Source organism: Pelodiscus sinensis, chromosome 3 (assembly GCF_049634645.1).
Source record: "Pelodiscus sinensis isolate JC-2024 chromosome 3, ASM4963464v1, whole genome shotgun sequence".
Classification (NCBI taxonomy): Eukaryota; Metazoa; Chordata; order Testudines; family Trionychidae; genus Pelodiscus; species Pelodiscus sinensis.
This window is the reverse complement of record NC_134713.1, coordinates 3,936,798-3,948,333: the sequence shown is the minus strand read 5'-3', so window position 1 is coordinate 3,948,333 and position 11,536 is coordinate 3,936,798. Positions and strand designations below refer to the sequence as shown.

Here is an 11,536-nt window from a genome sequence, read left to right as displayed (position 1 = left end):
CCTCATAGCCCTGCATTGCAGGCAATAGAAAGAGGAAATGCCAAGTTAGGATTCACCACTACATGGCTTCCTAGGGCATCACTCCTCTTGTTCTCACTTATCACCTACACGTAGAAAGGCTGGTGAGTGAGGACTGCAGCTCTCAAAGCTGAACTTCCCAGATGGAGTCTGGGTGGGGTGTAGCAGAAGCTCATGTTATACACACACTGCTGGAACCAATTGGGTTGGTGGAACTGGAGCGGGGCAGGCAGTGGGGGCTAGCACCCCTCTCTGAACCTGCCTAAACATGGCAGGCTGGTGGGCACAGCGATGATATTGGGACCCGGAGCTGCTGAGCATCCTCCACAGCCTAGGATCAGGTAGGAACTATCATTACCCCTGTCACCGCCTGGAGCCGGCTACTTCCCCTCCTATCCCACCGTCCCATTTGTTAGAGAAGAAACAGGCGAGCCAAGAGTGGATGGGGTAAACGGAACTGCTTTATAGCCCACGCACATTTACCTCAGACATTCAACACAACGTCCGAATGGAAACAATTTGGCACCAATTACACCCTTTTATCTATTTTAGTACGTTAATTCCTACGTCTATCACTATTTTCCCTAAAACCTTATTTAGAATGTTAACTGCCATTCAATGAATATTAACAGGCAGGAAATAAGGGATAAGGGATCTTTCGGAAAAGGCTTTATTTTTCGAAAGATCAGCATCTAGACTGGCGCTTTTCTCCGACAAAGCTCTGTGCCGAAAAAAAGCAGCAGCCATTTTTATGCTAATGAAGCATGGGAGATTTAAATCCTCGCTTCATTAGCAATTGCGATACGTCTAATTTACATCCCTTTTCTGAAAAAGGGTTGTAGACTAGACGTAGCCACTGTGTAGTCATTTATCTGTATGCAAAGTGGGTGTAAAAACACTCCCCCAGTGAGACTGAAGAATTCTGATGCGGGAGTATTCTACCCCATTCTGTTCTCCCTTTGCACGTGTGTAAATGATTACAGACTGGTCAACGAAATGGAGAATGATGCCCTAGAATTGTAAATACCCTCAGCCGGCATGATCATGGGGATGGAATTAAATGATTTTTTTTCTTTTCCATCATATTGCAGCTCCTAAACTGTTGTCCTACATTGTTCTTCTTTGACATTGAAAGGCATATGGATTGAAAGCTCTGTCAGCCTTTTATAGTGCTGGTGCTGTGAGGATCTAGTTTAAGTGCATGACAGCTCTTCAATGTACTATGACCCTCTGAAGAGATCCTGTCTGCAACCCAGAACCAAGAAGTCCATCAAAAACCTGAGTCCCACATTATAACATAACTCTCTTTGATTGATTTCAGCTCCCAGAAGGGGGGCTCCAAAGAGGATGGAGAGAGACTGTTCTCAGTGGGGGCAGGCTGAGGAGCAATGGTCTCAAGTTGCAGCGGGAGAGATCTAGGTTGGAGATTAGGACAAACTATTTCCCTAGGCAGGTGGTGAAGCACAGAGATGGGTTCCCTAGAGTGGTGGTGGAATCTCCATCCCTAGATTCTCTTAAGTCCCAGCTTGACAAAGCCCTGGCTGAGATGATTGAGTTGAGGTTGGTCCTACTTCGAGCAGGGGGCCGGACTCTATGATCTCCTGAGGTCTCTTCCAGCCTTAGGATTCTAGGATTCCGTGACTCAGTCCTCTCCTGCTTTTCTTCTTACCTCTCAGATCGCTCCTTCCGAGGATCATTCTCGACTTCCTTCCAACCTTCTCTGGGTGATCCACAGATCCTGCTACCATTGTCTTCCTCTAATAATGTGTTCTTTAGAGTTTTAGTTTTCTTTGGCAACTTTTAAACTGCGTGGATGTAATCATTATAGTGAGTGATGACATCAAGTCATGGTGTAAATGATTTTTGCTAAATAATTATATGATGAGCTGCAGGAAGGAGTTTTATTAGTCTTAACTTAGCAGGTATTGATCAGGGAAGGGAAAATGACCAATCGTTATATCAGTTGTCTGTGAGTGGAAGGCAATAAGTGACAGCTCCCGAAAACTCTATAAATCACAGCGAAAATTTCATGAGGAACATAAGAGCTATGAACTGCCCTTTAAAGTTTCACTGAGATGCACTGAAGAGAATAACAGAGCTTAGTCATTTGTCTCCATTACAGTTGAGGTCCTTTAAGAATTGAAAGATTAAGGAATGGCACCATTAGATTTTCTTTTATGGGAAGACGATAAGGAGTGATATATAAGTATTGCTTCAGATCACAAGATACAGTTTGACTCTTGAAAGAAATGTTATACAATTGCCGCACTTAAAAATGCATTCTGTTTTGAAAGATTTGGCTGGTTTTACAGAAATTCCCCGTAGCGCTAATGAGGAACGTGATTCGAACCAATAAACAATTAATTGTGTTTTTAGTATGACCATTGAATTTGTCTGGCTGACTGGTTTTTTTAGGTCTACATCTGGCAGTTGGATGCTCTTGGGTACACCTCTGGGTAAATTCCACTCCAGGATCGGGGGCTCAGTGGGCTATCTAAGTGTGCTGGTCTTTATTATCAGGGCTCGACAATAATGCAATCTGCTCGCCCATGGCGAGTAGATTGCAACCCGGAAGGGCCAGGTAAAGGGCGCAACTTCCCTGGGGCCCAGTGATTCAAAAGGCCCCCGTGGCTTCCAGCTACTTTTGCTGCTGCTGCAGTGGTGGTGGTCAGAGACATAAGAACATAAGAATGGCCATACTGGGTCAGCCCAAGTCCATCCAGCGCAGTACCCTGTCTGCCGATAGAGGCCAATGCCAGGTGCTCCAGAGGGAGTGAACAGAACAGGTAATGATCAAGCGATCTCTCTCCTGCCATCCATCTCCACCCTCTGACAAACAGAGACTAAGGACACCATTCCTTATCCATACCGGCTAATAGTCATTTATGGACTTAACCTCCATGAATTTATCTAGTTCTCTTTTAAAGCCTGTTATAGTCCTAGCCTTCACAGCCTCCTCAGGCAAGGAGTTCCACAGATTGACTATGCGCTGCGTGAAGAAGAACTTCCTTTTATTTGTTTTAAACCTGCTGCCCATTAGTTTCATGTGGTGGCCCCTAGTTCTTATATTATGGGAATAAGTAAATAACTTTTCCTTCTTCACTTTCTCCACACCACTCATGATTTTATAGACCTCTATCATATCCCCCCCTTAGTCTCCTCTTTTCCAAACTGAAAAGTCCCAGTCTCTTTAATCTCTCCTCATATGGGACCCTGTGACGGGGCAGGCCCCGCACTGGAGGTCAGGGGGTAGCCCAGGTCAAGCTGGCTGAGAAGGCCCCGCCCCTCCAGCCCTGCTGGGCATGCTCCCAGCAGAGCCTGGGTATAAAAGCAGAGGGAGCCCTGCAGCCAAGGAAGCCACAGTTGAGTTTTGGACAACATATATCTCAGATATAATGTAAAATTCCATCCAGTCGAAAGACACTAGTTTGTTCTCTGATATGTTTCAGACATGTCAACGAAGTTCTATTTGTATAGTCAAAATAAGGAAAAGACAAGTGGCGCAATGATTATATATAGTTTGATTGAATAATGTTCTTTTACATCTATTTTTAAATGTGTTTTAATATTTTAAAATTCTGTAATAGTTTTAAGTTTTTTTGTGATGTATTTTGATTTTTGTGCATTGACCTATGGGAAAATTACTATTCATAATCTTGACTTGACTATCCGAAAAGGGAATATTCCAAAGGAGATAATAGCTGATTTTATTTCACAAGGAATTAATTTTGGTCTTTTATCAAGAGTTCTACGTACTGCAGTAATTTTGTCTGCTCAGACAAACCTGCACTGGAAAGGCCATTGCAAGATCTCAACAATTTCTATTAATTTATCAAGGTCAAACATTTCTTGATGAACCTATGTGTCATTAACGGACAGTCATGCACAGTCAGATACATAGAGCTTACTTTATTTATATAGCCAGATTTCAGCATCCACTATCAGATTTTTCCCCCTCTCTGTCTCTTTCGCCAATGTTACGAGTACAGAGCTTAGTTTTCCAATTTTGGCATGAGTCACAAGGATTTTTTCAAACTTCACATTGTTGATAAACATTCTATCACATTGCAAGGGTGCATTTTCACAGACCCAGATGTGATGGATAGGAGTGCTGGCCATCACTCATTGAGTAAAGCGTTAAACTCAGGTAGGTATGGGTGTTGGCAGGAAGCCTGAAGAACCAATGGGATACAGCACTGAAATTAAAATTGTAAATATATACCTTGCCATCTCTCTTTGTGTAGGCGTTCTAAGTTAGGAGCTGGAGGAAGCAAGATGAAATAATCAAACAGAATTACCCTTCGTACAAGAAATATTGGGCATGGGAATGGACTGGGCCGTGAAGTATGGATCAGCATGGATCTTGAGTAGAAAGAAAATGTGTTTTTAGTCGCAATCAGGTTATTTTTCTCTATTTTGATGTTTGGTTAACTTCTTTGTGTATAATTCATGTGTCTCCCTCTCCCCCATTCACTATACCTAAGCTGTGCCCAGAGATACCATTTTTATCTGTGTTTTAATCTGCTGTTCCCTCGGTTGCTCTGTAAAAGCTAGCAACCAAGTATGCTTTCTTAAGTATATCTTTTTGTTTTGTTAATAAAATCACCTTTTTAAGGCAATGATTTCATTCTTGTGTCCTGGACGGTAACAGGAAGTCTGTGTGTGTGCCTGCCTAGCTTGAGAGGTCAGCTATCAGAAGCACAGTTTGTTTTCTGTGTTTTTGTTTCTTTTTTCAAGCTCTCTTGTGGCAAAAGAGCTTGAGGTACCTCTTGGGAAGAAGTTTAAGTGTTTCTTCCTGGTTTTTGGGGGTTTATTTAATTCACTTAAGGGTGGCAGGGCCAGGGCCTGGAGTCTGTGACTCTGGGGAGTTTTTGTAAGCAGTGCCCTTAAAGGTGAGTAGATGGTATGATGAGCTTTCGTGGGCACAGCCCACTTCATGATCATAGAATCATAGGACTGGAAGGGACATAATTCAAAATGACCTTATCAAGTTAGAGAAATGGTCAGAGGTAAACAGGATGAGGTTTGATAAAGAGAAATGCAAAGTGCTCCACTTAGGAAGGAACAATCAGTTCCATACATACAAGATGGGAAGCGACTGTCTAGGAAGGAGCATGGCGGAAAGGGATCTAGGGGTCATAGTGGACCACAAGTTGAATATGAGTCAACAGTGTGATGCTGTTGCAAAAAAAGCAAATATGATTCTAGGTTGTATCAACAGGTGTGTTGTAAGCAAAACTCGTGAAGTCATTCTGCCGCTCTACTCTGCACTAGTTAGGCCTCAGCTGGAGTACTGTGTCCAGTTCTGGGCGCCACATTTCAAGAAAGATGTGGAGAAATTGGAAAGGGTACAGAGAAGAGCGACAAGAATGATTAAAGGTTTAGAGAACATGACCTATGAAGCCAGGCTTCATGAACTGGGCTTGTTTAGTTTGGAAAAAAGAAGATTAAGGGGGGACATGATAGCGGTTTTCAAATATCTAAAAGGGTGTCACAAGGAGGAAGGAGAAAATTTGTTCCTCTTGGTTTCTGAGGACAGGACAAGGAGTAATGGGCTTAAAGTGCAGCAGGGGAGGTTTAGATTGGACATTAGGAAAAAATTCCTAACTGTCAGGGTGGTCAAATATTGGAATAAATTGCCAAGGGAGGTGGTGGAATCTCCCTCTCTGGAGATATTTAAGAACAGGTTAGATAGACATCTGTCAGGGATGGTGTAGACGGAGCTTGGTCCTGCCTTGAGGGCGGGGGGCTGGACTCGATGACCTCTTGAGGTCCCTTCCAGTCCTATTATTCTATGATTCTATGACAAACAGCTGATCAGCTGTTTGTTGGCTCAGCGCGGCAGCCATGTAAATTTAAATGAAGCCTCGATTATTTAAATCGCGGCTTCATTTCCCTTTGCCTATCTGTCTAATCTACATGCCTCCATCGACGGAGGCATGTATTCTAGACACACCCACTGTGTTCATGCCAGCAGCTCCAACCATCGCTGTGTCAGCTGCCCCTTACCTTGGTCCAGCCCTGATGTTTGCCCCATTCCTGCCTTGTTCCACTGCCTTGCTCCGGCTCAGTTTCTACTACCTGACCTTGCTCTTGGTTCCAGATTCCTCACCCTGACTCTGGTTCCTGACTTTGATTCTGACTCATAGCATAGTTACTGAATACTGACTCCAGTCCTGACCCATGGTTTGAATCCACTTCCCTGGCTCCTGCTTTGTCCATTATGTATCGGCCAGTTTCTAGCACATATCATTCAATTTCACAAGTTTCTCAGGAGGATATGAAAGAGCAGTTACTAAAGTTAGAGATTCTTAAATCATCAGATCACGTGTATTCATGAGTTTTAAAAGAGCTGGCTCATGAGCTCACCAGACTGTTGTGGCTGGTTTTGAATATGTCCTAGAACACTGGGGAAGTTCTGGAACACTGGAAGAAAGCTAATGTTGCACCAATATTTAAAATGTGTAAGCAGGGTGACTTGGGAAATTATAGTTTAGTCAGCCTGAAATTAAGCCTGGGCAAGATAATTAATTTTTTTGCAACTGTAATGTGTCGTTGACACATTTATGATTACCTTATCCAAAACCTAATTTTAAAACTCACATGCACAACACATTGGTGTTGCTAGAATCAATGGCAAAGAGTTTGAAAAGCTAAAATAAGACCTCTTTTGTACAAAGTATAAAGTCTCTTCCAATCATGTTAGCATTTCTATTACATTAACTGTACATATTTTTTAATTCCTATCTGAATTCTTATATGTGCGCAGTGCGTTATTATTATGTTGACAGAGGGAGAGCTGTAATGTCATAATGGACAAAGCAATTAAGACTCTGCTCAGAAAAAGAGGGCAGAGTTAACCACAGATGACATTGTGGGATACTTAAATAACACACTTCACATCATTTTTTGATTTAGTATATCTTCTTTTAAACAAAGACAGGATTATTAAGATCAATCATCGTACAGCAGTTGTTTAGTAAATTGAATTTCTTGCCTCGTTTGTTACTCAGTGGATTAATGGATTTCAGCTAGTAATAGTTGCCAAAGGGCTTTAAAAATTGGTGATGCTCCCTTGACAACAAAGGTTGCACATATAAAATACATTAGAAATAACAATATCAGCAGCAGTGACACGTGAGAGATATATGTATCTGTACACAGAATCCGTATTCTACCTTAGAATTATGTTGTCTACAGGCACAGTTGGCTAGTGCATTAGCTGCTCACTTCTGGAGACCTAGGTACAAATCTATTTAAATCACAACAGAAAATAACTTGTCTGGAATTGAATAGGTAATTGGTCACATTACAATGCTGCTAGTACTGCTGACAGATCATGTTCAGGAGAGGCCCTTGTCTGGACTAGCAGGTGGTAGTACAGGTCAAGCTGAGTTAATAGATTTGAAGGCAAGGAGGGACCAATGACGCCACTTTTTCTGACCTTGTGCTTAATACAAACCAAAACCCCTTCACCGGTAACTTATACATCAAACCCATAACTTCTGTTTGAGCTATGGTATATCTTTAGGAAGACACTCTTTCTTGGTTTAAAGACTCTGGGTAATGGAAAATACACCATATCTATAGTTGCAGTGGTTAAAAAGTATGCTTTATTTCTCATCTGAATTCATCTAGCTTCGGCTTCCAGCCATTGCATCTTGTTATGCCCTTTTTCTGCTAGATTAAAGAGCCTGCTATCAAAAATCTGTTCTCCAGGCAGATACTTGTAGATTGTGATCAAGACATTTTTTAACCTTCTCTTTGATCAACTCAATGGATAGAGCTTCTTAAGACTCTCACTATAAAGCATGCCTTTTAGTCCTCGAGTTATTCTTCTAGCTCTTTTCTGAACACATTCCATGTTTTAAACATCCTTTCTGAAATGGGAAAACCTGACCTGGACATGGTATAACTACTAATGGTCTCACGAAAGGTGTATAAATAGTTAATAACACCACCCGAGTCGATATTCCCCTGTTGATCTGTGTATACATCCAAGCAACTCATTTCCCTTCTTTGCTACTGTACCTAACTGGAAACTCATATTCCGCGATCCCTTGAGTCCTTTTCAGGGTCACTGCTTTCTAGGACACAGTCCCCGGTTTTATAGATTTGACCCACATTCTTTTCCCCCCTAGATATAGGACCTTGCATTTGACTCTATTAACATGCATGTTGTTCAAAGCAATTCAGGTTGATCAGTACAAATGACTTGTCCCACAAGTATTTCCCACTCTGCAAATGTTTGTGTTGCCTGCAAATTTTACTAGTGATTTTGTGTGTTTTTAGATCAGGAGTGGCCAACCTGTGGCTCTGGAGCCACCAGTAGCTCTTCTGAAGTTAATATGTGGCTCCTTGCTCAGGCACCAACTCTGGGGCTGCAGCTACTGGCGTGAACTTTCCAGTGCTCAACTTCTGGCTCCACCTCCTCCTCCAAGCATATTGAGCCCTTGTTCCTTCCCTCCTCCACAGAGCCTCCTGAGTGCCATGAAACAGCTGATTGCAGTGGGCAGGAGGCGCGGGGAAGTAAGAGGAGGTGCTGATCGGTGGGGCTGCTGGTGGGCAAAAGATACTGGAGACAGGAGAGGAGGCACCTGATGGGGACTGCTGACAAATTACTGTCGCTCTTTGGCAATGTACATTGGTAAACTGTGGCTCCTTTTCAGGCTCAGGTTGGCCACACCTGTTTTAGATGATTGATGGAGTTATAGAATCGAGTTGGGTCAGTAACATGTCGTACGGCTACGTCCTTTCTGTAACAATTCCCCAGTTATACTTATTGTTTGTGATCAATCACATAGTCAGTTCTGAATCAATTTGTACATGGACTGCATTGATTTTTTTATTGTGCTGACCTCTTCATGTGACGAATTTACATGGGAATTAGATACATTGGCAACGCTGGCTGCATGAAGAAACTTGCCCAGCCTGCGTCTCTGCAATGCCTGATTCTAAATGTTGTCACTTTCACCAGCACCATATTTCTAAAACAACCTCATACACATCACTTTGCCAACTAACCAAGCAAAATAATCACTGTCTATCAGAATATACTATTAAGCAGTCAAAGAAGTGATTAATTATATCTGTCCCCCCCACTTACAAAACAAGAACTGAAAACACTACTTTTTCAAATCGTTTTATAATCACTGACAGCCATCACTTCCCCACCCAGAAGCAACCTTTAAAAATGGCACTCGCTCTGTTAGAACGTGCAATGTTTTAGCCAGATTATAGCTGATATTTTTAATTTTACTGTTTTTAAAGTCTTTGTTCTGTTCCTTATCAGAGATAACAGAGTTAAGGTGGCATTATATTTTAATATATGATGAATAGCCTTATTGCAGTTTATTAATAATTAATCATAAGTAGTAATTAGTATTAGGTCAAATCCTTAAGTCTTTATTCAGAGTTTACTAAGTGATGAGGGAAAATAACAGAAAATGTGGAAATGGCAGAAGTGCTAAATGACTTTTACTTCAGTTTTCATCAAAATTTTAGTAGTAATTGGACATCTCACTCAATGAATGCAAGTGAAAATGAAATAGAATCAGAGGCTAATAGAGGAAGAACAAGTTAAAATTTACTTAGATTACTTAAGTTAGATGTTTTCAAGTCACAAGGGCCTGACGAAATACATCCTTGAATACTTAAGGAGCTGATTGAAAAGATACCCGAGCAATTAGTAATTATCTTCAAAAAGTAATGGAGTCATGGGTGAGATTCCAGGTGACTGGAAAAGGACAAATATAGTGCCCATCCACAAAGAGGGAAATAAGGACATTTGGGGGAATTATGGACCAGTCAGCTTAACTTCAGGACCAGGAAAAATAATATGGCAAATAATTAAGTAATATACTTGCAGACACCTCAGAAATCATAAGGGGGAAAGTAGCAGTCAGCACGGATTTGTTAAGAACAAATTGTGTCAAACCAATCTACAAGGTGGACCTCCACGATCCGGCACTGTTGGGACCTGACCAGTCCTGAATGAGGGAGTTTGCCGGACCAAGGGAGGTCAGTTCCGCCCCTCTGATGATGGATCGGGCTTTTTGTCAGCAGAGGGCTCCCCTTCCGGAAGCAGAGCTCCCCTACCCTCTGCCTCAGGGCTTCTGGCTCTCCTGCCCCGGAGCTGCTGGCCCCGCTACCACTGGGGCCGTGCTGCTGTCAGGACTGCCAGCCTTGCTGCCACCAGGGCTCCGCTGCTGCTGGGGCTCCGCTGTTGCAGGGGCTATTGCTGTCCTAGGGCCACCAGGACTGCTGCTGTCCCCTCAGCCCTGGGACTGCCGCAGCCCTGGACTCCACTGCTTTGGGGCTGTCGAGGTCCAATGCCCTACGGTGGTAGGGCTCTGGGTTCATGTCTGGTTGCTGGGCTCATCTCTAGGGCTCTCTGGTGCAGGAGCTCTCTGGTCCAGTAACATCCGAGGTTGCCAGACCAGAGAGTCCCAGATGAGAGAGGTTCAACCTATAATAGCTGTTTTGACAGTGGATGGAGGAAGCAGTAGATGGGTGCTTAGTAAGGCTTTTGATACTGTCTTGCATGACCTTCTCATAAACAAATGAAGGGAATAGAACTTAGATGGTGGGTCCATAATTTGTTGGCAAACTGTTATCAACGATTCACAGTCATGCTAGAAGGGCTTATCAAGTTGGGCCCCTCTAGTGATGTTAAGGGTTAACCAGTTAACGAGTAAGTCATCATCTTTAATGAGCAAGGCTTACCAGTTATGCTTAAGTGGTGAGTGATGGAACAGCTCTCCACCCGCTGCAAGCAAGGGGCTGCTCAGGTCCCACAGGGCCTGCTGCAGGCAGGGGGCGCTCTAGCCCCGCTGGAGCAGCCCCCACCCCCGGATGGCCGAGTCCTGGTGCATCATGGGAAAGGGTGCTCCAGCCCGGCCGAACAGCACCCAACCACTGCAAAGCGGAGTGTGTGCTCCAGCCTGTCCGCTCCCATTTAAACTTAACATTTAACCGGTTAATTAATTCAATGGGATTTTCTATCCCCAGTCCCATAGGGAATGGTTCTGAGTCCGTTCTGCTCAATATTTTCTTCAGTGATTTAGAGAATGGCAAAGAGTGTATATGTATAAAGTCTGCTTCTTATATCAAGCTGGGAGGGGTTGCTGGTGCTTTGGGGGGTAGGATTAGAATTCAAAATGGTCTTGACAGACTGGAGAAATGGCCTGCAGCAAATAAGATGACATTCTGGGAGTATCTAGAATACGCCGAACGGTTAAAAGAGAATATGCAAGTTCTGCGGGAATTTGCATAGCTTCTTCTGATCGCACTTTCAAAAGCGGAGCTTTCGAAAGTGAAAGTAATTAAGACACAGCTTTTTCGGCGAACCCCCTCCCTTTGTCGAAAAGCCGTGTAAACCTCCTTTTTTAAGGAAGAGCGGCTTTTTGACGAAGGGGGAAGATCGCCGAAAAATTGTCTTAATTACTTTCACTTTCGAAAATGCTATCGGAAGAAGATATGCAAATTCCTAAGGAATTTGCATATCCTCTTTCGACCA

General features: G+C 43.1%; 1 protein-coding gene across 4 annotated transcripts in view; it reads left to right on the top strand.

The window, feature by feature from the left end:
* The window catches only part of MSRA (methionine sulfoxide reductase A), a 419,965-nt gene that overhangs the window by 270,741 nt on the left and 137,688 nt on the right, over positions 1-11,536 (top strand). The window lies entirely within an intron of this gene.